The following is a 24,954-nucleotide window of genomic DNA, read 5'->3' as shown; positions in this document are numbered from 1 at the left end:
TTTCTACATAGAACTCCCGTTTCTGTTGCATTTACATTTTGAGAAAAGCCTGAATTTCCCCACATTGTTTCCCTTGGGGCCCCGGCGGCCCCATGCAGTCTGTCCGTGTTTCAGGCTCCCGATTCCTCAGTATGAGGGCTGGACTTGCAAGAAGAAGGGCCGACTACAAGCGGCTTGGGTATGAGGTGCATACCAATGTCTGCGGCTTTCATACCCGAGATCTCGTCTGCACCCACCTTTGAGGCGTGACGTGTCCCCCGCACCCCCCGTCAAGAGAGCAACGGTGGGACCACATTTGGAAAACAGGCCGCCTTGCATTGAAACCGTTGCTGCAAGACGTTAAAGGCCAGAGGAAAGAAGGGCGCCCTGACAGACCGTCATTTCCGCTGACCTCGAGTGTTAAGCGTTCAGTACCTCGGCCAAGGCTAGGGAGAAGACAGAGACTACGCAATCACAATTGGGGTTAAATTAAAAACAAAACGCGCTTCCCCGAGCCAGGTAGGAGTCGAACCTACAATCTTCTGATCCGTAGTCAGACGCGTTATCCATTGCGCCACTGGCCCTCGTGGGTCTGCGCATACCCCTATCCTTCCACAAAAGGGAGGTGCTGTGCTTGCCCCCTCCCCACATTACACAGCTCTTTAGAAAATAATGCTACTCTTCCTTTCGGAGCTGACTCTCAAGCCGCTTCATCTTCCAGTCCTATCTAGAAAGGAAGGCCCTGAAAAGTTGGCAGCAATTGCAAAGCAGGATTTGCCTTCATTTATTGGGGTTGGGGGGGTGGGGTCAATCGGTCAGGGGCTTACTTCCCCACACACTTCAGGAGCGCCACAGGGACTCTTCTCAAGCCTGCCAATAGGCTGCAGATATTTGCCCCCAGCCAATGCTGCACTTTGGGGGCAAGGGGCAGGTTTCAGGTGGCAAGACGGGCAGCAAAGGGTTAATGAGGCGTGCCCCAGCACTCACGCGCCTCCGAGAGGAACTGCAGACTCTCTTGCCCATTTTAGCAAAAGGGGACCGTCCATCCCTGATAGGGCTCGAACCGCTGCCCTTGGTTCTTGCGTGTTCTCTCAAGCTAGTCATTTTTAGATTGGTCTTGGTATTGTGCTTTGCTTAGCCACTGTAAGCAATGACAGCTCAATACCAGAGCAGCGTAAAGCTTGATTTCTGCCACTGAAAGTGCATCTCGGTCATTTGCGTGGGACACCACCGGTCAAGCTTCTCAAGCATCCTGCCAGTGGTGGACCCATGGGGCACTGCTCTCAGGATCTCCATAACCTGCTTCTTGCTGACAGCCTCCCATATGGTCTAGCGGTTAGGATTCCTGGTTTTCACCCAGGCGGCCCGGTATGGGAAGACTAGCCTTTTCTACATAGAACTCCCGATTCCGTTTCTGTTGCATTTACATTTTGAGAAAAGCCTGAATTTCCCCACATTGTTTCCCTTGGGGCCCCGGCGGCCCCATGTAGTCTGTCCGTGTTTCAGGCTCCCGATTCCTCAGTATGAGGGCTGGACTTGCAAGAAGAAGGGCCGACTACAAGCGGCTTGGGTATGAGGTGCATACCAATGTCTGCGGCTTTCATACCCGAGATCTCGTCTGCACCCACCTTTGAGGCGTGACGTGTCCCCCGCACCCCCCGTCAAGAGAGCAACGGTGGGACCACATTTGGAAAACAGGCCGCCTTGCATTGAAACCGTTGCTGCAAGACGTTAAAGGCCAGAGGAAAGAAGGGCGCCCTGACAGACCGTCATTTCCGCTGACCTCGAGTGTTAAGCGTTCAGTACCTCGGCCAAGGCTAGGGAGAAGACAGAGACTACGCAATCACAATTGGGGTTAAATTAAAAACAAAACGCGCTTCCCCGAGCCAGGTAGGAGTCGAACCTACAATCTTCTGATCCGTAGTCAGACGCGTTATCCATTGCGCCACTGGCCCTCGTGGGTCTGCGCATACCCCTATCCTTCCACAAAAGGGAGGTGCTGTGCTTGCCCCCTCCCCACATTACACAGCTCTTTAGAAAATAATGCTACTCTTCATTTCGGAGCTGACTCTCAAGCCGCTTCATCTTCCAGTCCTATCTAGAAAGGAAGGCCCTGAAAAGTTGGCAGCAATTGCAAAGCAGGATTTGCCTTCATTTATTGGGGTTGGGGGGGTGGGGTCAATCGGTCAGGGGCTTACTTCCCCACACACTTCAGGAGCGCCACAGGGACTCTTCTCAAGCCTGCCAATAGGCTGCAGATATTTGCCCCCAGCCAATGCTGCACTTTGGGGGCAAGGGGCAGGTTTCAGGTGGCAAGACGGGCAGCAAAGGGTTAATGAGGCGTGCCCCAGCACTCACGCGCCTCCGAGAGGAACTGCAGACTCTCTTGCCCATTTTAGCAAAAGGGGACCGTCCATCCCTGATAGGGCTCGAACCGCTGCCCTTGGTTCTTGCGTGTTCTCTCAAGCTAGTCATTTTTAGATTGGTCTTGGTATTGTGCTTTGCTTAGCCACTGTAAGCAATGACAGCTCAATACCAGAGCAGCGTAAAGCTTGATTTCTGCCACTGAAAGTGCATCTCGGTCATTTGCGTGGGACACCACCGGTCAAGCTTCTCAAGCATCCTGCCAGTGGTGGACCCATGGGGCACTGCTCTCAGGATCTCCATAACCTGCTTCTTGCTGACAGCCTCCCATATGGTCTAGCGGTTAGGATTCCTGGTTTTCACCCAGGCGGCCCGGTATGGGAAGACTAGCCTTTTCTACATAGAACTCCCGATTCCGTTTCTGTTGCATTTACATTTTGAGAAAAGCCTGAATTTCCCCACATTGTTTCCCTTGGGGCCCCGGCGGCCCCATGTAGTCTGTCCGTGTTTCAGGCTCCCGATTCCTCAGTATGAGGGCTGGACTTGCAAGAAGAAGGGCCGACTACAAGCGGCTTGGGTATGAGGTGCATACCAATGTCTGCGGCTTTCATACCCGAGATCTCGTCTGCACCCACCTTTGAGGCGTGACGTGTCCCCCGCACCCCCCGTCAAGAGAGCAACGGTGGGACCACATTTGGAAAACAGGCCGCCTTGCATTGAAACCGTTGCTGCAAGACGTTAAAGGCCAGAGGAAAGAAGGGCGCCCTGACAGACCGTCATTTCCGCTGACCTCGAGTGTTAAGCGTTCAGTACCTCGGCCAAGGCTAGGGAGAAGACAGAGACTACGCAATCACAATTGGGGTTAAATTAAAAACAAAACGCGCTTCCCCGAGCCAGGTAGGAGTCGAACCTACAATCTTCTGATCCGTAGTCAGACGCGTTATCCATTGCGCCACTGGCCCTCGTGGGTCTGCGCATACCCCTATCCTTCCACAAAAGGGAGGTGCTGTGCTTGCCCCCTCCCCACATTACACAGCTCTTTAGAAAATAATGCTACTCTTCATTTCGGAGCTGACTCTCAAGCCGCTTCATCTTCCAGTCCTATCTAGAAAGGAAGGCCCTGAAAAGTTGGCAGCAATTGCAAAGCAGGATTTGCCTTCATTTATTGGGGTTGGGGGGGTGGGGTCAATCGGTCAGGGGCTTACTTCCCCACACACTTCAGGAGCGCCACAGGGACTCTTCTCAAGCCTGCCAATAGGCTGCAGATATTTGCCCCCAGCCAATGCTGCACTTTGGGGGCAAGGGGCAGGTTTCAGGTGGCAAGACGGGCAGCAAAGGGTTAATGAGGCGTGCCCCAGCACTCACGCGCCTCCGAGAGGAACTGCAGACTCTCTTGCCCATTTTAGCAAAAGGGGACCGTCCATCCCTGATAGGGCTCGAACCGCTGCCCTTGGTTCTTGCGTGTTCTCTCAAGCTAGTCATTTTTAGATTGGTCTTGGTATTGTGCTTTGCTTAGCCACTGTAAGCAATGACAGCTCAATACCAGAGCAGCGTAAAGCTTGATTTCTGCCACTGAAAGTGCATCTCGGTCATTTGCGTGGGACACCACCGGTCAAGCTTCTCAAGCATCCTGCCAGTGGTGGACCCATGGGGCACTGCTCTCAGGATCTCCATAACCTGCTTCTTGCTGACAGCCTCCCATATGGTCTAGCGGTTAGGATTCCTGGTTTTCACCCAGGCGGCCCGGTATGGGAAGACTAGCCTTTTCTACATAGAACTCCCGATTCCGTTTCTGTTGCATTTACATTTTGAGAAAAGCCTGAATTTCCCCACATTGTTTCCCTTGGGGCCCCGGCGGCCCCATGCAGTCTGTCCGTGTTTCAGGCTCCCGATTCCTCAGTATGAGGGCTGGACTTGCAAGAAGAAGGGCCGACTACAAGCGGCTTGGGTATGAGGTGCATACCAATGTCTGCGGCTTTCATACCCGAGATCTCGTCTGCACCCACCTTTGAGGCGTGACGTGTCCCCCGCACCCCCCGTCAAGAGAGCAACGGTGGGACCACATTTGGAAAACAGGCCGCCTTGCATTGAAACCGTTGCTGCAAGACGTTAAAGGCCAGAGGAAAGAAGGGCGCCCTGACAGACCGTCATTTCCGCTGACCTCGAGTGTTAAGCGTTCAGTACCTCGGCCAAGGCTAGGGAGAAGACAGAGACTACGCAATCACAATTGGGGTTAAATTAAAAACAAAACGCGCTTCCCCGAGCCAGGTAGGAGTCGAACCTACAATCTTCTGATCCGTAGTCAGACGCGTTATCCATTGCGCCACTGGCCCTCGTGGGTCTGCGCATACCCCTATCCTTCCACAAAAGGGAGGTGCTGTGCTTGCCCCCTCCCCACATTACACAGCTCTTTAGAAAATAATGCTACTCTTCATTTCGGAGCTGACTCTCAAGCCGCTTCATCTTCCAGTCCTATCTAGAAAGGAAGGCCCTGAAAAGTTGGCAGCAATTGCAAAGCAGGATTTGCCTTCATTTATTGGGGTTGGGGGGGTGGGGTCAATCGGTCAGGGGCTTACTTCCCCACACACTTCAGGAGCGCCACAGGGACTCTTCTCAAGCCTGCCAATAGGCTGCAGATATTTGCCCCCAGCCAATGCTGCACTTTGGGGGCAAGGGGCAGGTTTCAGGTGGCAAGACGGGCAGCAAAGGGTTAATGAGGCGTGCCCCAGCACTCACGCGCCTCCGAGAGGAACTGCAGACTCTCTTGCCCATTTTAGCAAAAGGGGACCGTCCATCCCTGATAGGGCTCGAACCGCTGCCCTTGGTTCTTGCGTGTTCTCTCAAGCTAGTCATTTTTAGATTGGTCTTGGTATTGTACTTTGCTTAGCCACTGTAAGCAATGACAGCTCAATACCAGAGCAGCGTAAAGCTTGATTTCTGCCACTGAAAGTGCATCTCGGTCATTTGCGTGGGACACCACCGGTCAAGCTTCTCAAGCATCCTGCCAGTGGTGGACCCATGGGGCACTGCTCTCAGGATCTCCATAACCTGCTTCTTGCTGACAGCCTCCCATATGGTCTAGCGGTTAGGATTCCTGGTTTTCACCCAGGCGGCCCGGTATGGGAAGACTAGCCTTTTCTACATAGAACTCCCGATTCCGTTTCTGTTGCATTTACATTTTGAGAAAAGCCTGAATTTCCCCACATTGTTTCCCTTGGGGCCCCGGCGGCCCCATGTAGTCTGTCCGTGTTTCAGGCTCCCGATTCCTCAGTATGAGGGCTGGACTTGCAAGAAGAAGGGCCGACTACAAGCGGCTTGGGTATGAGGTGCATACCAATGTCTGCGGCTTTCATACCCGAGATCTCGTCTGCACCCACCTTTGAGGCGTGACGTGTCCCCCGCACCCCCCGTCAAGAGAGCAACGGTGGGACCACATTTGGAAAACAGGCCGCCTTGCATTGAAACCGTTGCTGCAAGACGTTAAAGGCCAGAGGAAAGAAGGGCGCCCTGACAGACCGTCATTTCCGCTGACCTCGAGTGTTAAGCGTTCAGTACCTCGGCCAAGGCTAGGGAGAAGACAGAGACTACGCAATCACAATTGGGGTTAAATTAAAAACAAAACGCGCTTCCCCGAGCCAGGTAGGAGTCGAACCTACAATCTTCTGATCCGTAGTCAGACGCGTTATCCATTGCGCCACTGGCCCTCGTGGGTCTGCGCATACCCCTATCCTTCCACAAAAGGGAGGTGCTGTGCTTGCCCCCTCCCCACATTACACAGCTCTTTAGAAAATAATGCTACTCTTCATTTCGGAGCTGACTCTCAAGCCGCTTCATCTTCCAGTCCTATCTAGAAAGGAAGGCCCTGAAAAGTTGGCAGCAATTGCAAAGCAGGATTTGCCTTCATTTATTGGGGTTGGGGGGGTGGGGTCAATCGGTCAGGGGCTTACTTCCCCACACACTTCAGGAGCGCCACAGGGACTCTTCTCAAGCCTGCCAATAGGCTGCAGATATTTGCCCCCAGCCAATGCTGCACTTTGGGGGCAAGGGGCAGGTTTCAGGTGGCAAGACGGGCAGCAAAGGGTTAATAAGGCGTGCCCCAGCACTCACGCGCCTCCGAGAGGAACTGCAGACTCTCTTGCCCATTTTAGCAAAAGGGGACCGTCCATCCCTGATAGGGCTCGAACCGCTGCCCTTGGTTCTTGCGTGTTCTCTCAAGCTAGTCATTTTTAGATTGGTCTTGGTATTGTGCTTTGCTTAGCCACTGTAAGCAATGACAGCTCAATACCAGAGCAGCGTAAAGCTTGATTTCTGCCACTGAAAGTGCATCTCGGTCATTTGCGTGGGACACCACCGGTCAAGCTTCTCAAGCATCCTGCCAGTGGTGGACCCATGGGGCACTGCTCTCAGGATCTCCATAACCTGCTTCTTGCTGACAGCCTCCCATATGGTCTAGCGGTTAGGATTCCTGGTTTTCACCCAGGCGGCCCGGTATGGGAAGACTAGCCTTTTCTACATAGAACTCCCGATTCCGTTTCTGTTGCATTTACATTTTGAGAAAAGCCTGAATTTCCCCACATTGTTTCCCTTGGGGCCCCGGCGGCCCCATGTAGTCTGTCCGTGTTTCAGGCTCCCGATTCCTCAGTATGAGGGCTGGACTTGCAAGAAGAAGGGCCGACTACAAGCGGCTTGGGTATGAGGTGCATACCAATGTCTGCGGCTTTCATACCCGAGATCTCGTCTGCACCCACCTTTGAGGCGTGACGTGTCCCCCGCACCCCCCGTCAAGAGAGCAACGGTGGGACCACATTTGGAAAACAGGCCGCCTTGCATTGAAACCGTTGCTGCAAGACGTTAAAGGCCAGAGGAAAGAAGGGCGCCCTGACAGACCGTCATTTCCGCTGACCTCGAGTGTTAAGCGTTCAGTACCTCGGCCAAGGCTAGGGAGAAGACAGAGACTACGCAATCACAATTGGGGTTAAATTAAAAACAAAACGCGCTTCCCCGAGCCAGGTAGGAGTCGAACCTACAATCTTCTGATCCGTAGTCAGACGCGTTATCCATTGCGCCACTGGCCCTCGTGGGTCTGCGCATACCCCTATCCTTCCACAAAAGGGAGGTGCTGTGCTTGCCCCCTCCCCACATTACACAGCTCTTTAGAAAATAATGCTACTCTTCATTTCGGAGCTGACTCTCAAGCCGCTTCATCTTCCAGTCCTATCTAGAAAGGAAGGCCCTGAAAAGTTGGCAGCAATTGCAAAGCAGGATTTGCCTTCATTTATTGGGGTTGGGGGGGTGGGGTCAATCGGTCAGGGGCTTACTTCCCCACACACTTCAGGAGCGCCACAGGGACTCTTCTCAAGCCTGCCAATAGGCTGCAGATATTTGCCCCCAGCCAATGCTGCACTTTGGGGGCAAGGGGCAGGTTTCAGGTGGCAAGACGGGCAGCAAAGGGTTAATGAGGCGTGCCCCAGCACTCACGCGCCTCCGAGAGGAACTGCAGACTCTCTTGCCCATTTTAGCAAAAGGGGACCGTCCATCCCTGATAGGGCTCGAACCGCTGCCCTTGGTTCTTGCGTGTTCTCTCAAGCTAGTCATTTTTAGATTGGTCTTGGTATTGTGCTTTGCTTAGCCACTGTAAGCAATGACAGCTCAATACCAGAGCAGCGTAAAGCTTGATTTCTGCCACTGAAAGTGCATCTCGGTCATTTGCGTGGGACACCACCGGTCAAGCTTCTCAAGCATCCTGCCAGTGGTGGACCCATGGGGCACTGCTCTCAGGATCTCCATAACCTGCTTCTTGCTGACAGCCTCCCATATGGTCTAGCGGTTAGGATTCCTGGTTTTCACCCAGGCGGCCCGGTATGGGAAGACTAGCCTTTTCTACATAGAACTCCCGATTCCGTTTCTGTTGCATTTACATTTTGAGAAAAGCCTGAATTTCCCCACATTGTTTCCCTTGGGGCCCCGGCGGCCCCATGTAGTCTGTCCGTGTTTCAGGCTCCCGATTCCTCAGTATGAGGGCTGGACTTGCAAGAAGAAGGGCCGACTACAAGCGGCTTGGGTATGAGGTGCATACCAATGTCTGCGGCTTTCATACCCGAGATCTCGTCTGCACCCACCTTTGAGGCGTGACGTGTCCCCCGCACCCCCCGTCAAGAGAGCAACGGTGGGACCACATTTGGAAAACAGGCCGCCTTGCATTGAAACCGTTGCTGCAAGACGTTAAAGGCCAGAGGAAAGAAGGGCGCCCTGACAGACCGTCATTTCCGCTGACCTCGAGTGTTAAGCGTTCAGTACCTCGGCCAAGGCTAGGGAGAAGACAGAGACTACGCAATCACAATTGGGGTTAAATTAAAAACAAAACGCGCTTCCCCGAGCCAGGTAGGAGTCGAACCTACAATCTTCTGATCCGTAGTCAGACGCGTTATCCATTGCGCCACTGGCCCTCGTGGGTCTGCGCATACCCCTATCCTTCCACAAAAGGGAGGTGCTGTGCTTGCCCCCTCCCCACATTACACAGCTCTTTAGAAAATAATGCTACTCTTCATTTCGGAGCTGACTCTCAAGCCGCTTCATCTTCCAGTCCTATCTAGAAAGGAAGGCCCTGAAAAGTTGGCAGCAATTGCAAAGCAGGATTTGCCTTCATTTATTGGGGTTGGGGGGGTGGGGTCAATCGGTCAGGGGCTTACTTCCCCACACACTTCAGGAGCGCCACAGGGACTCTTCTCAAGCCTGCCAATAGGCTGCAGATATTTGCCCCCAGCCAATGCTGCACTTTGGGGGCAAGGGGCAGGTTTCAGGTGGCAAGACGGGCAGCAAAGGGTTAATGAGGCGTGCCCCAGCACTCACGCGCCTCCGAGAGGAACTGCAGACTCTCTTGCCCATTTTAGCAAAAGGGGACCGTCCATCCCTGATAGGGCTCGAACCGCTGCCCTTGGTTCTTGCGTGTTCTCTCAAGCTAGTCATTTTTAGATTGGTCTTGGTATTGTGCTTTGCTTAGCCACTGTAAGCAATGACAGCTCAATACCAGAGCAGCGTAAAGCTTGATTTCTGCCACTGAAAGTGCATCTCGGTCATTTGCGTGGGACACCACCGGTCAAGCTTCTCAAGCATCCTGCCAGTGGTGGACCCATGGGGCACTGCTCTCAGGATCTCCATAACCTGCTTCTTGCTGACAGCCTCCCATATGGTCTAGCGGTTAGGATTCCTGGTTTTCACCCAGGCGGCCCGGTATGGGAAGACTAGCCTTTTCTACATAGAACTCCCGATTCCGTTTCTGTTGCATTTACATTTTGAGAAAAGCCTGAATTTCCCCACATTGTTTCCCTTGGGGCCCCGGCGGCCCCATGCAGTCTGTCCGTGTTTCAGGCTCCCGATTCCTCAGTATGAGGGCTGGACTTGCAAGAAGAAGGGCCGACTACAAGCGGCTTGGGTATGAGGTGCATACCAATGTCTGCGGCTTTCATACCCGAGATCTCGTCTGCACCCACCTTTGAGGCGTGACGTGTCCCCCGCACCCCCCGTCAAGAGAGCAACGGTGGGACCACATTTGGAAAACAGGCCGCCTTGCATTGAAACCGTTGCTGCAAGACGTTAAAGGCCAGAGGAAAGAAGGGCGCCCTGACAGACCGTCATTTCCGCTGACCTCGAGTGTTAAGCGTTCAGTACCTCGGCCAAGGCTAGGGAGAAGACAGAGACTACGCAATCACAATTGGGGTTAAATTAAAAACAAAACGCGCTTCCCCGAGCCAGGTAGGAGTCGAACCTACAATCTTCTGATCCGTAGTCAGACGCGTTATCCATTGCGCCACTGGCCCTCGTGGGTCTGCGCATACCCCTATCCTTCCACAAAAGGGAGGTGCTGTGCTTGCCCCCTCCCCACATTACACAGCTCTTTAGAAAATAATGCTACTCTTCATTTCGGAGCTGACTCTCAAGCCGCTTCATCTTCCAGTCCTATCTAGAAAGGAAGGCCCTGAAAAGTTGGCAGCAATTGCAAAGCAGGATTTGCCTTCATTTATTGGGGTTGGGGGGGTGGGGTCAATCGGTCAGGGGCTTACTTCCCCACACACTTCAGGAGCGCCACAGGGACTCTTCTCAAGCCTGCCAATAGGCTGCAGATATTTGCCCCCAGCCAATGCTGCACTTTGGGGGCAAGGGGCAGGTTTCAGGTGGCAAGACGGGCAGCAAAGGGTTAATGAGGCGTGCCCCAGCACTCACGCGCCTCCGAGAGGAACTGCAGACTCTCTTGCCCATTTTAGCAAAAGGGGACCGTCCATCCCTGATAGGGCTCGAACCGCTGCCCTTGGTTCTTGCGTGTTCTCTCAAGCTAGTCATTTTTAGATTGGTCTTGGTATTGTGCTTTGCTTAGCCACTGTAAGCAATGACAGCTCAATACCAGAGCAGCGTAAAGCTTGATTTCTGCCACTGAAAGTGCATCTCGGTCATTTGCGTGGGACACCACCGGTCAAGCTTCTCAAGCATCCTGCCAGTGGTGGACCCATGGGGCACTGCTCTCAGGATCTCCATAACCTGCTTCTTGCTGACAGCCTCCCATATGGTCTAGCGGTTAGGATTCCTGGTTTTCACCCAGGCGGCCCGGTATGGGAAGACTAGCCTTTTCTACATAGAACTCCCGATTCCGTTTCTGTTGCATTTACATTTTGAGAAAAGCCTGAATTTCCCCACATTGTTTCCCTTGGGGCCCCGGCGGCCCCATGTAGTCTGTCCGTGTTTCAGGCTCCCGATTCCTCAGTATGAGGGCTGGACTTGCAAGAAGAAGGGCCGACTACAAGCGGCTTGGGTATGAGGTGCATACCAATGTCTGCGGCTTTCATACCCGAGATCTCGTCTGCACCCACCTTTGAGGCGTGACGTGTCCCCCGCACCCCCCGTCAAGAGAGCAACGGTGGGACCACATTTGGAAAACAGGCCGCCTTGCATTGAAACCGTTGCTGCAAGACGTTAAAGGCCAGAGGAAAGAAGGGCGCCCTGACAGACCGTCATTTCCGCTGACCTCGAGTGTTAAGCGTTCAGTACCTCGGCCAAGGCTAGGGAGAAGACAGAGTACGCAATCACAATTGGGGTTAAATTAAAAACAAAACGCGCTTCCCCGAGCCAGGTAGGAGTCGAACCTACAATCTTCTGATCCGTAGTCAGACGCGTTATCCATTGCGCCACTGGCCCTCGTGGGTCTGCGCATACCCCTATCCTTCCACAAAAGGGAGGTGCTGTGCTTGCCCCCTCCCCACATTACACAGCTCTTTAGAAAATAATGCTACTCTTCATTTCGGAGCTGACTCTCAAGCCGCTTCATCTTCCAGTCCTATCTAGAAAGGAAGGCCCTGAAAAGTTGGCAGCAATTGCAAAGCAGGATTTGCCTTCATTTATTGGGGTTGGGGGGGTGGGGTCAATCGGTCAGGGGCTTACTTCCCCACACACTTCAGGAGCGCCACAGGGACTCTTCTCAAGCCTGCCAATAGGCTGCAGATATTTGCCCCCAGCCAATGCTGCACTTTGGGGGCAAGGGGCAGGTTTCAGGTGGCAAGACGGGCAGCAAAGGGTTAATGAGGCGTGCCCCAGCACTCACGCGCCTCCGAGAGGAACTGCAGACTCTCTTGCCCATTTTAGCAAAAGGGGACCGTCCATCCCTGATAGGGCTCGAACCGCTGCCCTTGGTTCTTGCGTGTTCTCTCAAGCTAGTCATTTTTAGATTGGTCTTGGTATTGTGCTTTGCTTAGCCACTGTAAGCAATGACAGCTCAATACCAGAGCAGCGTAAAGCTTGATTTCTGCCACTGAAAGTGCATCTCGGTCATTTGCGTGGGACACCACCGGTCAAGCTTCTCAAGCATCCTGCCAGTGGTGGACCCATGGGGCACTGCTCTCAGGATCTCCATAACCTGCTTCTTGCTGACAGCCTCCCATATGGTCTAGCGGTTAGGATTCCTGGTTTTCACCCAGGTGGCCCGGGTTCGACTCCCGGTATGGGAAGACTAGCCTTTTCTACATAGAACTCCCGTTTCTGTTGCATTTACATTTTGAGAAAAGCCTGAATTTCCCCACATTGTTTCCCTTGGGGCCCCGGCGGCCCCATGCAGTCTGTCCGTGTTTCAGGCTCCCGATTCCTCAGTATGAGGGCTGGACTTGCAAGAAGAAGGGCCGACTACAAGCGGCTTGGGTATGAGGTGCATACCAATGTCTGCGGCTTTCATACCCGAGATCTCGTCTGCACCCACCTTTGAGGCGTGACGTGTCCCCCGCACCCCCCGTCAAGAGAGCAACGGTGGGACCACATTTGGAAAACAGGCCGCCTTGCATTGAAACCGTTGCTGCAAGACGTTAAAGGCCAGAGGAAAGAAGGGCGCCCTGACAGACCGTCATTTCCGCTGACCTCGAGTGTTAAGCGTTCAGTACCTCGGCCAAGGCTAGGGAGAAGACAGAGACTACGCAATCACAATTGGGGTTAAATTAAAAACAAAACACGCTTCCCCGAGCCAGGTAGGAGTCGAACCTACAATCTTCTGATCCGTAGTCAGACGCGTTATCCATTGCGCCACTGGCCCTCGTGGGTCTGCGCATACCCCTATCCTTCCACAAAAGGGAGGTGCTGTGCTTGCCCCCTCCCCATATTACACAGCTCTTTAGAAAATAATGCTACTCTTCATTTCGGAGCTGACTCTCAAGCCGCTTCATCTTCCAGTCCTATCTAGAAAGGAAGGCCCTGAAAAGTTGGCAGCAATTGCAAAGCAGGATTTGCCTTCATTTATTGGGGTTGGGGGGGTGGGGTCAATCGGTCAGGGGCTTACTTCCCCACACACTTCAGGAGCGCCACAGGGACTCTTCTCAAGCCTGCCAATAGGCTGCAGATATTTGCCCCCAGCCAATGCTGCACTTTGGGGGCAAGGGGCAGGTTTCAGGTGGCAAGACGGGCAGCAAAGGGTTAATGAGGCGTGCCCCAGCACTCACGCGCCTCCGAGAGGAACTGCAGACTCTCTTGCCCATTTTAGCAAAAGGGGACCGTCCATCCCTGATAGGGCTCGAACCGCTGCCCTTGGTTCTTGCGTGTTCTCTCAAGCTAGTCATTTTTAGATTGGTCTTGGTATTGTGCTTTGCTTAGCCACTGTAAGCAATGACAGCTCAATACCAGAGCAGCGTAAAGCTTGATTTCTGCCACTGAAAGTGCATCTCGGTCATTTGCGTGGGACACCACCGGTCAAGCTTCTCAAGCATCCTGCCAGTGGTGGACCCATGGGGCACTGCTCTCAGGATCTCCATAACCTGCTTCTTGCTGACAGCCTCCCATATGGTCTAGCGGTTAGGATTCCTGGTTTTCACCCAGGCGGCCCGGTATGGGAAGACTAGCCTTTTCTACATAGAACTCCCGATTCCGTTTCTGTTGCATTTACATTTTGAGAAAAGCCTGAATTTCCCCACATTGTTTCCCTTGGGGCCCCGGCGGCCCCATGTAGTCTGTCCGTGTTTCAGGCTCCCGATTCCTCAGTATGAGGGCTGGACTTGCAAGAAGAAGGGCCGACTACAAGCGGCTTGGGTATGAGGTGCATACCAATGTCTGCGGCTTTCATACCCGAGATCTCGTCTGCACCCACCTTTGAGGCGTGACGTGTCCCCCGCACCCCCCGTCAAGAGAGCAACGGTGGGACCACATTTGGAAAACAGGCCGCCTTGCATTGAAACCGTTGCTGCAAGACGTTAAAGGCCAGAGGAAAGAAGGGCGCCCTGACAGACCGTCATTTCCGCTGACCTCGAGTGTTAAGCGTTCAGTACCTCGGCCAAGGCTAGGGAGAAGACAGAGACTACGCAATCACAATTGGGGTTAAATTAAAAACAAAACGCGCTTCCCCGAGCCAGGTAGGAGTCGAACCTACAATCTTCTGATCCGTAGTCAGACGCGTTATCCATTGCGCCACTGGCCCTCGTGGGTCTGCGCATACCCCTATCCTTCCACAAAAGGGAGGTGCTGTGCTTGCCCCCTCCCCACATTACACAGCTCTTTAGAAAATAATGCTACTCTTCATTTCGGAGCTGACTCTCAAGCCGCTTCATCTTCCAGTCCTATCTAGAAAGGAAGGCCCTGAAAAGTTGGCAGCAATTGCAAAGCAGGATTTGCCTTCATTTATTGGGGTTGGGGGGGTGGGGTCAATCGGTCAGGGGCTTACTTCCCCACACACTTCAGGAGCGCCACAGGGACTCTTCTCAAGCCTGCCAATAGGCTGCAGATATTTGCCCCCAGCCAATGCTGCACTTTGGGGGCAAGGGGCAGGTTTCAGGTGGCAAGACGGGCAGCAAAGGGTTAATGAGGCGTGCCCCAGCACTCACGCGCCTCCGAGAGGAACTGCAGACTCTCTTGCCCATTTTAGCAAAAGGGGACCGTCCATCCCTGATAGGGCTCGAACCGCTGCCCTTGGTTCTTGCGTGTTCTCTCAAGCTAGTCATTTTTAGATTGGTCTTGGTATTGTGCTTTGCTTAGCCACTGTAAGCAATGACAGCTCAATACCAGAGCAGCGTAAAGCTTGATTTCTGCCACTGAAAGTGCATCTCGGTCATTTGCGTGGGACACCACCGGTCAAGCTTCTCAAGCATCCTGCCAGTGGTGGACCCATGGGGCACTGCTCTCAGGATCTCCATAACCTGCTTCTTGCTGACAGCCTCCCATATGGTCTAGCGGTTAGGATTCCTGGTTTTCACCCAGGAGGCCCGGGTTCGACTCCCGGTATGGGAAGACTGGCCTTTTCTACATAGAACTCCCGTTTCTGTTGCATTTACATTTTGAGAAAAGCCTGAATTTCCCCACATTGTTTCCCTTGGGGCCCCGGCGGCCCCATGCAGTCTGTCCGTGTTTCAGGCTCCCGATTCCTCAGTATGAGGGCTGGACTTGCAAGAAGAAGGGCCGACTACAAGCGGCTTGGGTATGAGGTGCATACCAATGTCTGCGGCTTTCATACCCGAGATCTCGTCTGCACCCACCTTTGAGGCGTGACGTGTCCCCCGCACCCCCCGTCAAGAGAGCAACGGTGGGACCACATTTGGAAAACAGGCCGCCTTGCATTGAAACCGTTGCTGCAAGACGTTAAAGGCCAGAGGAAAGAAGGGCGCCCTGACAGACCGTCATTTCCGCTGACCTCGAGTGTTAAGCGTTCAGTACCTCGGCCAAGGCTAGGGAGAAGACAGAGACTACGCAATCACAATTGGGGTTAAATTAAAAACAAAACGCGCTTCCCCGAGCCAGGTAGGAGTCGAACCTACAATCTTCTGATCCGTAGTCAGACGCGTTATCCATTGCGCCACTGGCCCTCGTGGGTCTGCGCATACCCCTATCCTTCCACAAAAGGGAGGTGCTGTGCTTGCCCCCTCCCCACATTACACAGCTCTTTAGAAAATAATGCTACTCTTCATTTCGGAGCTGACTCTCAAGCCGCTTCATCTTCCAGTCCTATCTAGAAAGGAAGGCCCTGAAAAGTTGGCAGCAATTGCAAAGCAGGATTTGCCTTCATTTATTGGGGTTGGGGGGGTGGGGTCAATCGGTCAGGGGCTTACTTCCCCACACACTTCAGGAGCGCCACAGGGACTCTTCTCAAGCCTGCCAATAGGCTGCAGATATTTGCCCCCAGCCAATGCTGCACTTTGGGGGCAAGGGGCAGGTTTCAGGTGGCAAGACGGGCAGCAAAGGGTTAATGAGGCGTGCCCCAGCACTCACGCGCCTCCGAGAGGAACTGCAGACTCTCTTGCCCATTTTAGCAAAAGGGGACCGTCCATCCCTGATAGGGCTCGAACCGCTGCCCTTGGTTCTTGCGTGTTCTCTCAAGCTAGTCATTTTTAGATTGGTCTTGGTATTGTGCTTTGCTTAGCCACTGTAAGCAATGACAGCTCAATACCAGAGCAGCGTAAAGCTTGATTTCTGCCACTGAAAGTGCATCTCGGTCATTTGCGTGGGACACCACCGGTCAAGCTTCTCAAGCATCCTGCCAGTGGTGGACCCATGGGGCACTGCTCTCAGGATCTCCATAACCTGCTTCTTGCTGACAGCCTCCCATATGGTCTAGCGGTTAGGATTCCTGGTTTTCACCCAGGCGGCCCGGTATGGGAAGACTAGCCTTTTCTACATAGAACTCCCGATTCCGTTTCTGTTGCATTTACATTTTGAGAAAAGCCTGAATTTCCCCACATTGTTTCCCTTGGGGCCCCGGCGGCCCCATGCAGTCTGTCCGTGTTTCAGGCTCCCGATTCCTCAGTATGAGGGCTGGACTTGCAAGAAGAAGGGCCGACTACAAGCGGCTTGGGTATGAGGTGCATACCAATGTCTGCGGCTTTCATACCCGAGATCTCGTCTGCACCCACCTTTGAGGCGTGACGTGTCCCCCGCACCCCCCGTCAAGAGAGCAACGGTGGGACCACATTTGGAAAACAGGCCGCCTTGCATTGAAACCGTTGCTGCAAGACGTTAAAGGCCAGAGGAAAGAAGGGCGCCCTGACAGACCGTCATTTCCGCTGACCTCGAGTGTTAAGCGTTCAGTACCTCGGCCAAGGCTAGGGAGAAGACAGAGACTACGCAATCACAATTGGGGTTAAATTAAAAACAAAACGCGCTTCCCCGAGCCAGGTAGGAGTCGAACCTACAATCTTCTGATCCGTAGTCAGACGCGTTATCCATTGCGCCACTGGCCCTCGTGGGTCTGCGCATACCCCTATCCTTCCACAAAAGGGAGGTGCTGTGCTTGCCCCCTCCCCACATTACACAGCTCTTTAGAAAATAATGCTACTCTTCATTTCGGAGCTGACTCTCAAGCCGCTTCATCTTCCAGTCCTATCTAGAAAGGAAGGCCCTGAAAAGTTGGCAGCAATTGCAAAGCAGGATTTGCCTTCATTTATTGGGGTTGGGGGGGTGGGGTCAATCGGTCAGGGGCTTACTTCCCCACACACTTCAGGAGCGCCACAGGGACTCTTCTCAAGCCTGCCAATAGGCTGCAGATATTTGCCCCCAGCCAATGCTGCACTTTGGGGGCAAGGGGCAGGTTTCAGGTGGCAAGACGGGCAGCAAAGGGTTAATGAGGCGTGCCCCAGCACTCACGCGCCTCCGAGAGGAACTGCAGACTCTCTTGCCCATTTTAGCAAAAGGGGACCGTCCATCCCTGATAGGGCTCGAACCGCTGCCCTTGGTTCTTGCGTGTTCTCTCAAGCTAGTCATTTTTAGATTGGTCTTGGTATTGTGCTTTGCTTAGCCACTGTAAGCAATGACAGCTCAATACCAGAGCAGCGTAAAGCTTGATTTCTGCCACTGAAAGTGCATCTCGGTCATTTGCGTGGGACACCACCGGTCAAGCTTCTCAAGCATCCTGCCAGTGGTGGACCCATGGGGCACTGCTCTCAGGATCTCCATAACCTGCTTCTTGCTGACAGCCTCCCATATGGTCTAGCGGTTAGGATTCCTGGTTTTCACCCAGGCGGCCCGGGTTCGACTCCCGGTATGGGAAGACTAGCCTTTTCTACATAGAACTCCCGTTTCTGTTGCATTTACATTTTGAGAAAAGCCTGAATTTCCCCACATTGTTTCCCTTGGGGCCCCGGCGGCCCCATGCAGTCTGTCCGTGTTTCAGGCTCCCGATTCCTCAGTATGAGGGCTGGACTTGCAAGAAGAAGGGCCGACTACAAGCGGCTTGGGTATGAGGTGCATACCAATGTCTGCGGCTTTCATACCCGAGATCTCGTCTGCACCCACCTTTGAGGCGTGACGTGTCCCCCGCACCCCCCGTCAAGAGAGCAACGGTGGGACCACATTTGGAAAACAGGCCGCCTTGCATTGAAACCGTTGCTGCAAGACGTTAAAGGCCAGAGGAAAGAAGGGCGCCCTGACAGACCGTCATTTCCGCTGACCTCGAGTGTTAAGCGTTCAGTACCTCGGCCAAGGTTAGGGAGAAGACAGAGACTACGCAATCACAATTGGGGTTAAATTAAAAACAAAACGCGCTTCCCCGAGCCAGGTAGGAGTCGAACCTACAATCTTCTGATCCGTAGTCAGACGCGTTATCCATTGCGCCACTGGCCCTCGTGGGTCTGCGCATACCCCTATCCTTCCACAAAAGGGAGGTGCTGTGCTTGCCCCCTCCCCACATTACACAGCTCTTTAGAAAATAATGCTACTCTTCATTTCGGAGCTGACTCTCAAGCCGCTTCATCTTCCAGTCCTATCTAGAAAGGAAGGCCCTGAAAAGTTGGCAGCAATTGCAAAGCAGGATTTGCCTTCATTTATTGGGGTTGGGGGGGTGGGGTCAATCGGTCAGGGGCTTACTTCCCCACACACTTCAGGAGCGCCACAGGGACTCTTCTCAAGCCTGCCAATAGGCTGCAGATATTTGCCCCCAGCCAATGCTGCACTTTGGGGGCAAGGGGCAGGTTTCAGGTGGCAAGACGGGCAGCAAAGGGTTAATGAGGCGTGCCCCAGCACTCACGCGCCTCCGAGAGGAACTGCAGACTCTCTTGCCCATTTTAGCAAAAGGGGACCGTCCATCCCTGATAGGGCTCGAACCGCTGCCCTTGGTTCTTGCGTGTTCTCTCAAGCTAGTCATTTTTAGATTGGTCTTGGTATTGTGCTTTGCTTAGCCACTGTAAGCAATGACAGCTCAATACCAGAGCAGCGTAAAGCTTGATTTCTGCCACTGAAAGTGCATCTCGGTCATTTGCGTGGGACACCACCGGTCAAGCTTCTCAAGCATCCTGCCAGTGGTGGACCCATGGGGCACTGCTCTCAGGATCTCCATAACCTGCTTCTTGCTGACAGCCTCCCATATGGTCTAGCGGTTAGGATTCCTGGTTTTCACCCAGGCGGCCCGGTATGGGAAGACTAGCCTTTTCTACATAGAACTCCCGATTCCGTTTCTGTTGCATTTACATTTTGAGAAAAGCCTGAATTTCCCCACATTGTTTCCCTTGGGGCCCCGGCGGCCCCATGTAGTCTGTCCGTGTTTCAGGCTCCCGATTCCTCAGTATGAGGGCTGGACTTGCAAGAAGAAGGGCCGACTACAAGCGGCTTGGGTATGAGGTGCATACCAATGTCTGCGGCTTTCATACCCGAGATCTCGTCTGCACCCACCTTTGAGGCGTGACGTGTCCCCCGCACCCCCCGTCAAGAGAGCAACGGTGGGACCACATTTGGAAAACAGGCCGCCTTGCATTGAAACCGTTGCTGCAAGACGTTAAAGGCCAGAGGAAAGAAGGGCGCCCTGACAGACCGTCATTTCCGCTGACCTCGAGTGTTAAGCGTTCAGTACCTCGGCCAAGGCTAGGGAGAAGACAGAGACTACGCAATCACAATTGGGGTTAAATTAAAAACAAAACGCGCTTCCCCGAGCCAGGTAGGAGTCGAACCTACAATCTTCTGATCCGTAGTCAGACGCGTTATCCATTGCGCCACTGGCCCTCGTGGGTCTGCGCATACCCCTATCCTTCCACAAAAGGGAGGTGCTGTGCTTGCCCCCTCCCCACATTACACAGCTCTTTAGAAAATAATGCTACTCTTCATTTCGGAGCTGACTCTCAAGCCGCTTCATCTTCCAGTCCTATCTAGAAAGGAAGGCCCTGAAAAGTTGGCAGCAATTGCAAAGCAGGATTTGCCTTCATTTATTGGGGTTGGGGGGGTGGGGTCAATCGGTCAGGGGCTTACTTCCCCACACACTTCAGGAGCGCCACAGGGACTCTTCTCAAGCCTGCCAATAGGCTGCAGATATTTGCCCCCAGCCAATGCTGCACTTTGGGGGCAAGGGGCAGGTTTCAGGTGGCAAGACGGGCAGCAAAGGGTTAATGAGGCGTGCCCCAGCACTCACGCGCCTCCGAGAGGAACTGCAGACTCTCTTGCCCATTTTAGCAAAAGGGGACCGTCCATCCCTGATAGGGCTCGAACCGCTGCCCTTGGTTCTTGCGTGTTCTCTCAAGCTAGTCATTTTTAGATTGGTCTTGGTATTGTGCTTTGCTTAGCCACTGTAAGCAATGACAGCTCAATACCAGAGCAGCGTAAAGCTTGATTTCTGCCACTGAAAGTGCATCTCGGTCATTTGCGTGGGACACCACCGGTCAAGCTTCTCAAGCATCCTGCCAGTGGTGGACCCATGGGGCACTGCTCTCAGGATCTCCATAACCTGCTTCTTGCTGACAGCCTCCCATATGGTCTAGCGGTTAGGATTCCTGGTTTTCACCCAGGCGGCCCGGTATGGGAAGACTAGCCTTTTCTACATAGAACTCCCGATTCCGTTTCTGTTGCATTTACATTTTGAGAAAAGCCTGAATTTCCCCACATTGTTTCCCTTGGGGCCCCGGCGGCCCCATGTAGTCTGTCCGTGTTTCAGGCTCCCGATTCCTCAGTATGAGGGCTGGACTTGCAAGAAGAAGGGCCGACTACAAGCGGCTTGGGTATGAGGTGCATACCAATGTCTGCGGCTTTCATACCCGAGATCTCGTCTGCACCCACCTTTGAGGCGTGACGTGTCCCCCGCACCCCCCGTCAAGAGAGCAACGGTGGGACCACATTTGGAAAACAGGCCGCCTTGCATTGAAACCGTTGCTGCAAGACGTTAAAGGCCAGAGGAAAGAAGGGCGCCCTGACAGACCGTCATTTCCGCTGACCTCGAGTGTTAAGCGTTCAGTACCTCGGCCAAGGCTAGGGAGAAGACAGAGACTACGCAATCACAATTGGGGTTAAATTAAAAACAAAACGCGCTTCCCCGAGCCAGGTAGGAGTCGAACCTACAATCTTCTGATCCGTAGTCAGACGCGTTATCCATTGCGCCACTGGCCCTCGTGGGTCTGCGCATACCCCTATCCTTCCACAAAAGGGAGGTGCTGTGCTTGCCCCCTCCCCACATTACACAGCTCTTTAGAAAATAATGCTACTCTTCATTTCGGAGCTGACTCTCAAGCCGCTTCATCTTCCAGTCCTATCTAGAAAGGAAGGCCCTGAAAAGTTGGCAGCAATTGCAAAGCAGGATTTGCCTTCATTTATTGGGGTTGGGGGGGTGGGGTCAATCGGTCAGGGGCTTACTTCCCCACACACTTCAGGAGCGCCACAGGGACTCTTCTCAAGCCTGCCAATAGGCTGCAGATATTTGCCCCCAGCCAATGCTGCACTTTGGGGGCAAGGGGCAGGTTTCAGGTGGCAAGACGGGCAGCAAAGGGTTAATGAGGCGTGCCCCAGCACTCACGCGCCTCCGAGAGGAACTGCAGACTCTCTTGCCCATTTTAGCAAAAGGGGACCGTCCATCCCTGATAGGGCTCGAACCGCTGCCCTTGGTTCTTGCGTGTTCTCTCAAGCTAGTCATTTTTAGATTGGTCTTGGTATTGTGCTTTGCTTAGCCACTGTAAGCAATGACAGCTCAATACCAGAGCAGCGTAAAGCTTGATTTCTGCCACTGAAAGTGCATCTCGGTCATTTGCGTGGGACACCACCGGTCAAGCTTCTCAAGCATCCTGCCAGTGGTGGACCCATGGGGCACTGCTCTCAGGATCTCCATAACCTGCTTCTTGCTGACAGCCTCCCATATGGTCTAGCGGTTAGGATTCCTGGTTTTCACCCAGGCGGCCCGGTATGGGAAGACTAGCCTTTTCTACATAGAACTCCCGATTCCGTTTCTGTTGCATTTACATTTTGAGAAAAGCCTGAATTTCCCCACATTGTTTCCCTTGGGGCCCCGGCGGCCCCATGCAGTCTGTCCGTGTTTCAGGCTCCCGATTCCTCAGTATGAGGGCTGGACTTGCAAGAAGAAGGGCCGACTACAAGCGGCTTGGGTATGAGGTGCATACCAATGTCTGCGGCTTTCATACCCGAGATCTCGTCTGCACCCACCTTTGAGGCGTGACGTGTCCCCCGCACCCCCCGTCAAGAGAGCAACGGTGGGACCACATTTGGAAAACAGGCCGCCTTGCATTGAAACCGTTGCTGCAAGACGTTAAAGGCCAGAGGAAAGAAGGGCGCCCTGACAGACCGTCATTTCCGCTGACCTCGAGTGTTAAGCGTTCAGTACCTCGGCCAAGGCTAGGGAGAAGACAGAGACTACGCAATCACAATTGGGGTTAAATTAAAAACAAAACGCGCTTCCCCGAGCCAGGTAGGAGTCGAACCTACAATCTTCTGATCCGTAGTCAGACGCGTTATCCATTGCGCCACTGGCCCTCGTGGGTCTGCGCATACCCCTATCCTTCCACAAAAGGGAGGTGCTGTGCTTGCCCCCTCCCCACATTACACAGCTCTTTAGAAAATAATGCTACTCTTCATTTCGGAGCTGACTCTCAAGCCGCTTCATCTTCCAGTCCTATCTAGAAAGGAAGGCCCTGAAAAGTTGGCAGCAATTGCAAAGCAGGATTTGCCTTCATTTATTGGGGTTGGGGGGGTGGGGTCAATCGGTCAGGGGCTTACTTCCCCACACACTTCAGGAGCGCCACAGGGACTCTTCTCAAGCCTGCCAATAGGCTGCAGATATTTGCCCCCAGCCAATGCTGCACTTTGGGGGCAAGGGGCAGGTTTCAGGTGGCAAGACGGGCAGCAAAGGGTTAATGAGGCGTGCCCCAGCACTCACGCGCCTCCGAGAGGAACTGCAGACTCTCTTGCCCATTTTAGCAAAAGGGGACCGTCCATCCCTGATAGGGCTCGAACCGCTGCCCTTGGTTCTTGCGTGTTCTCTCAAGCTAGTCATTTTTAGATTGGTCTTGGTATTGTGCTTTGCTTAGCCACTGTAAGCAATGACAGCTCAATACCAGAGCAGCGTAAAGCTTGATTTCTGCCACTGAAAGTGCATCTCGGTCATTTGCGTGGGACACCACCGGTCAAGCTTCTCAAGCATCCTGCCAGTGGTGGACCCATGGGGCACTGCTCTCAGGATCTCCATAACCTGCTTCTTGCTGACAGCCTCCCATATGGTCTAGCGGTTAGGATTCCTGGTTTTCACCCAGGCGGCCCGGGTTCGACTCCCGGTATGGGAAGACTAGCCTTTTCTACATAGAACTCCCGTTTCTGTTGCATTTACATTTTGAGAAAAGCCTGAATTTCCCCACATTGTTTCCCTTGGGGCCCCGGCGGCCCCATGCAGTCTGTCCGTGTTTCAGGCTCCCGATTCCTCAGTATGAGGGCTGGACTTGCAAGAAGAAGGGCCGACTACAAGCGGCTTGGGTATGAGGTGCATACCAATGTCTGCGGCTTTCATACCCGAGATCTCGTCTGCACCCACCTTTGAGGCGTGACGTGTCCCCCGCACCCCCCGTCAAGAGAGCAACGGTGGGACCACATTTGGAAAACAGGCCGCCTTGCATTGAAACCGTTGCTGCAAGACGTTAAAGGCCAGAGGAAAGAAGGGCGCCCTGACAGACCGTCATTTCCGCTGACCTCGAGTGTTAAGCGTTCAGTACCTCGGCCAAGGCTAGGGAGAAGACAGAGACTACGCAATCACAATTGGGGTTAAATTAAAAACAAAACGCGCTTCCCCGAGCCAGGTAGGAGTCGAACCTACAATCTTCTGATCCGTAGTCAGACGCGTTATCCATTGCGCCACTGGCCCTCGTGGGTCTGCGCATACCCCTATCCTTCCACAAAAGGGAGGTGCTGTGCTTGCCCCCTCCCCACATTACACAGCTCTTTAGAAAATAATGCTACTCTTCATTTCGGAGCTGACTCTCAAGCCGCTTCATCTTCCAGTCCTATCTAGAAAGGAAGGCCCTGAAAAGTTGGCAGCAATTGCAAAGCAGGATTTGCCTTCATTTATTGGGGTTGGGGGGGTGGGGTCAATCGGTCAGGGGCTTACTTCCCCACACACTTCAGGAGCGCCACAGGGACTCTTCTCAAGCCTGCCAATAGGCTGCAGATATTTGCCCCCAGCCAATGCTGCACTTTGGGGGCAAGGGGCAGGTTTCAGGTGGCAAGACGGGCAGCAAAGGGTTAATGAGGCGTGCCCCAGCACTCACGCGCCTCCGAGAGGAACTGCAGACTCTCTTGCCCATTTTAGCAAAAGGGGACCGTCCATCCCTGATAGGGCTCGAACCGCTGCCCTTGGTTCTTGCGTGTTCTCTCAAGCTAGTCATTTTTAGATTGGTCTTGGTATTGTGCTTTGCTTAGCCACTGTAAGCAATGACAGCTCAATACCAGAGCAGCGTAAAGCTTGATTTCTGCCACTGAAAGTGCATCTCGGTCATTTGCGTGGGACACCACCGGTCAAGCTTCTCAAGCATCCTGCCAGTGGTGGACCCATGGGGCACTGCTCTCAGGATCTCCATAACCTGCTTCTTGCTGACAGCCTCCCATATGGTCTAGCGGTTAGGATTCCTGGTTTTCACCCAGGCGGCCCGGTATGGGAAGACTAGCCTTTTCTACATAGAACTCCCGATTCCGTTTCTGTTGCATTTACATTTTGAGAAAAGCCTGAATTTCCCCACATTGTTTCCCTTGGGGCCCCGGCGGCCCCATGTAGTCTGTCCGTGTTTCAGGCTCCCGATTCCTCAGTATGAGGGCTGGACTTGCAAGAAGAAGGGCCGACTACAAGCGGCTTGGGTATGAGGTGCATACCAATGTCTGCGGCTTTCATACCCGAGATCTCGTCTGCACCCACCTTTGAGGCGTGAC

The 24,954-nt window shown here is 53.5% G+C and overlaps 22 non-coding genes across 22 annotated transcripts; 4 read left to right on the top strand and 18 right to left on the bottom strand.

The window, feature by feature from the left end:
* Positions 1 to 490: 490 nt before the first annotated feature.
* TRNAR-ACG (transfer RNA arginine (anticodon ACG)) lies at positions 491 to 563 on the bottom strand. The gene has a single exon. It is a non-coding gene; the product is annotated as a tRNA-Arg (tRNA).
* A 1,298-nt stretch (positions 564 to 1,861) lies between these two features.
* Positions 1,862 to 1,934, bottom strand: TRNAR-ACG (transfer RNA arginine (anticodon ACG)). Its single transcript has one exon. It is a non-coding gene; the product is annotated as a tRNA-Arg (tRNA).
* Positions 1,935 to 3,232: 1,298 nt separating this feature from the next.
* Positions 3,233 to 3,305, bottom strand: TRNAR-ACG (transfer RNA arginine (anticodon ACG)). The gene has a single exon. It is a non-coding gene; the product is annotated as a tRNA-Arg (tRNA).
* A 1,298-nt stretch (positions 3,306 to 4,603) lies between these two features.
* On the bottom strand, positions 4,604 to 4,676 carry TRNAR-ACG (transfer RNA arginine (anticodon ACG)). Its single transcript has one exon. It is a non-coding gene; the product is annotated as a tRNA-Arg (tRNA).
* A 1,298-nt stretch (positions 4,677 to 5,974) lies between these two features.
* Positions 5,975 to 6,047, bottom strand: TRNAR-ACG (transfer RNA arginine (anticodon ACG)). Its single transcript has one exon. It is a non-coding gene; the product is annotated as a tRNA-Arg (tRNA).
* Positions 6,048 to 7,345: 1,298 nt separating this feature from the next.
* Positions 7,346 to 7,418, bottom strand: TRNAR-ACG (transfer RNA arginine (anticodon ACG)). The gene has a single exon. It is a non-coding gene; the product is annotated as a tRNA-Arg (tRNA).
* Positions 7,419 to 8,716: 1,298 nt separating this feature from the next.
* On the bottom strand, positions 8,717 to 8,789 carry TRNAR-ACG (transfer RNA arginine (anticodon ACG)). Its single transcript has one exon. It is a non-coding gene; the product is annotated as a tRNA-Arg (tRNA).
* Positions 8,790 to 10,087: 1,298 nt separating this feature from the next.
* On the bottom strand, positions 10,088 to 10,160 carry TRNAR-ACG (transfer RNA arginine (anticodon ACG)). The gene has a single exon. It is a non-coding gene; the product is annotated as a tRNA-Arg (tRNA).
* A 1,296-nt stretch (positions 10,161 to 11,456) lies between these two features.
* TRNAR-ACG (transfer RNA arginine (anticodon ACG)) lies at positions 11,457 to 11,529 on the bottom strand. The gene has a single exon. It is a non-coding gene; the product is annotated as a tRNA-Arg (tRNA).
* Positions 11,530 to 12,263: 734 nt separating this feature from the next.
* Positions 12,264 to 12,335, top strand: TRNAE-UUC (transfer RNA glutamic acid (anticodon UUC)). Its single transcript has one exon. It is a non-coding gene; the product is annotated as a tRNA-Glu (tRNA).
* Positions 12,336 to 12,834: 499 nt separating this feature from the next.
* Positions 12,835 to 12,907, bottom strand: TRNAR-ACG (transfer RNA arginine (anticodon ACG)). Its single transcript has one exon. It is a non-coding gene; the product is annotated as a tRNA-Arg (tRNA).
* Positions 12,908 to 14,205: 1,298 nt separating this feature from the next.
* TRNAR-ACG (transfer RNA arginine (anticodon ACG)) lies at positions 14,206 to 14,278 on the bottom strand. The gene has a single exon. It is a non-coding gene; the product is annotated as a tRNA-Arg (tRNA).
* A 734-nt stretch (positions 14,279 to 15,012) lies between these two features.
* On the top strand, positions 15,013 to 15,084 carry TRNAE-UUC (transfer RNA glutamic acid (anticodon UUC)). The gene has a single exon. It is a non-coding gene; the product is annotated as a tRNA-Glu (tRNA).
* A 499-nt stretch (positions 15,085 to 15,583) lies between these two features.
* TRNAR-ACG (transfer RNA arginine (anticodon ACG)) lies at positions 15,584 to 15,656 on the bottom strand. The gene has a single exon. It is a non-coding gene; the product is annotated as a tRNA-Arg (tRNA).
* Positions 15,657 to 16,954: 1,298 nt separating this feature from the next.
* Positions 16,955 to 17,027, bottom strand: TRNAR-ACG (transfer RNA arginine (anticodon ACG)). Its single transcript has one exon. It is a non-coding gene; the product is annotated as a tRNA-Arg (tRNA).
* Positions 17,028 to 17,761: 734 nt separating this feature from the next.
* Positions 17,762 to 17,833, top strand: TRNAE-UUC (transfer RNA glutamic acid (anticodon UUC)). The gene has a single exon. It is a non-coding gene; the product is annotated as a tRNA-Glu (tRNA).
* Positions 17,834 to 18,332: 499 nt separating this feature from the next.
* TRNAR-ACG (transfer RNA arginine (anticodon ACG)) lies at positions 18,333 to 18,405 on the bottom strand. Its single transcript has one exon. It is a non-coding gene; the product is annotated as a tRNA-Arg (tRNA).
* A 1,298-nt stretch (positions 18,406 to 19,703) lies between these two features.
* Positions 19,704 to 19,776, bottom strand: TRNAR-ACG (transfer RNA arginine (anticodon ACG)). Its single transcript has one exon. It is a non-coding gene; the product is annotated as a tRNA-Arg (tRNA).
* Positions 19,777 to 21,074: 1,298 nt separating this feature from the next.
* Positions 21,075 to 21,147, bottom strand: TRNAR-ACG (transfer RNA arginine (anticodon ACG)). Its single transcript has one exon. It is a non-coding gene; the product is annotated as a tRNA-Arg (tRNA).
* A 1,298-nt stretch (positions 21,148 to 22,445) lies between these two features.
* On the bottom strand, positions 22,446 to 22,518 carry TRNAR-ACG (transfer RNA arginine (anticodon ACG)). Its single transcript has one exon. It is a non-coding gene; the product is annotated as a tRNA-Arg (tRNA).
* A 734-nt stretch (positions 22,519 to 23,252) lies between these two features.
* Positions 23,253 to 23,324, top strand: TRNAE-UUC (transfer RNA glutamic acid (anticodon UUC)). Its single transcript has one exon. It is a non-coding gene; the product is annotated as a tRNA-Glu (tRNA).
* Positions 23,325 to 23,823: 499 nt separating this feature from the next.
* TRNAR-ACG (transfer RNA arginine (anticodon ACG)) lies at positions 23,824 to 23,896 on the bottom strand. The gene has a single exon. It is a non-coding gene; the product is annotated as a tRNA-Arg (tRNA).
* Between the last annotated feature and the right edge of the window lie 1,058 nt (positions 23,897 to 24,954).

The sequence above is a fragment of the Ambystoma mexicanum genome, chromosome 4p, assembly GCF_040938575.1.
Source record: "Ambystoma mexicanum isolate Mex_15411 chromosome 4p, UKY_AmexF1_1, whole genome shotgun sequence".
NCBI lineage: Eukaryota > Metazoa > Chordata > Amphibia > Caudata > Ambystomatidae > Ambystoma > Ambystoma mexicanum.
This window is presented reverse-complemented; position numbering and strand designations above follow the sequence as displayed.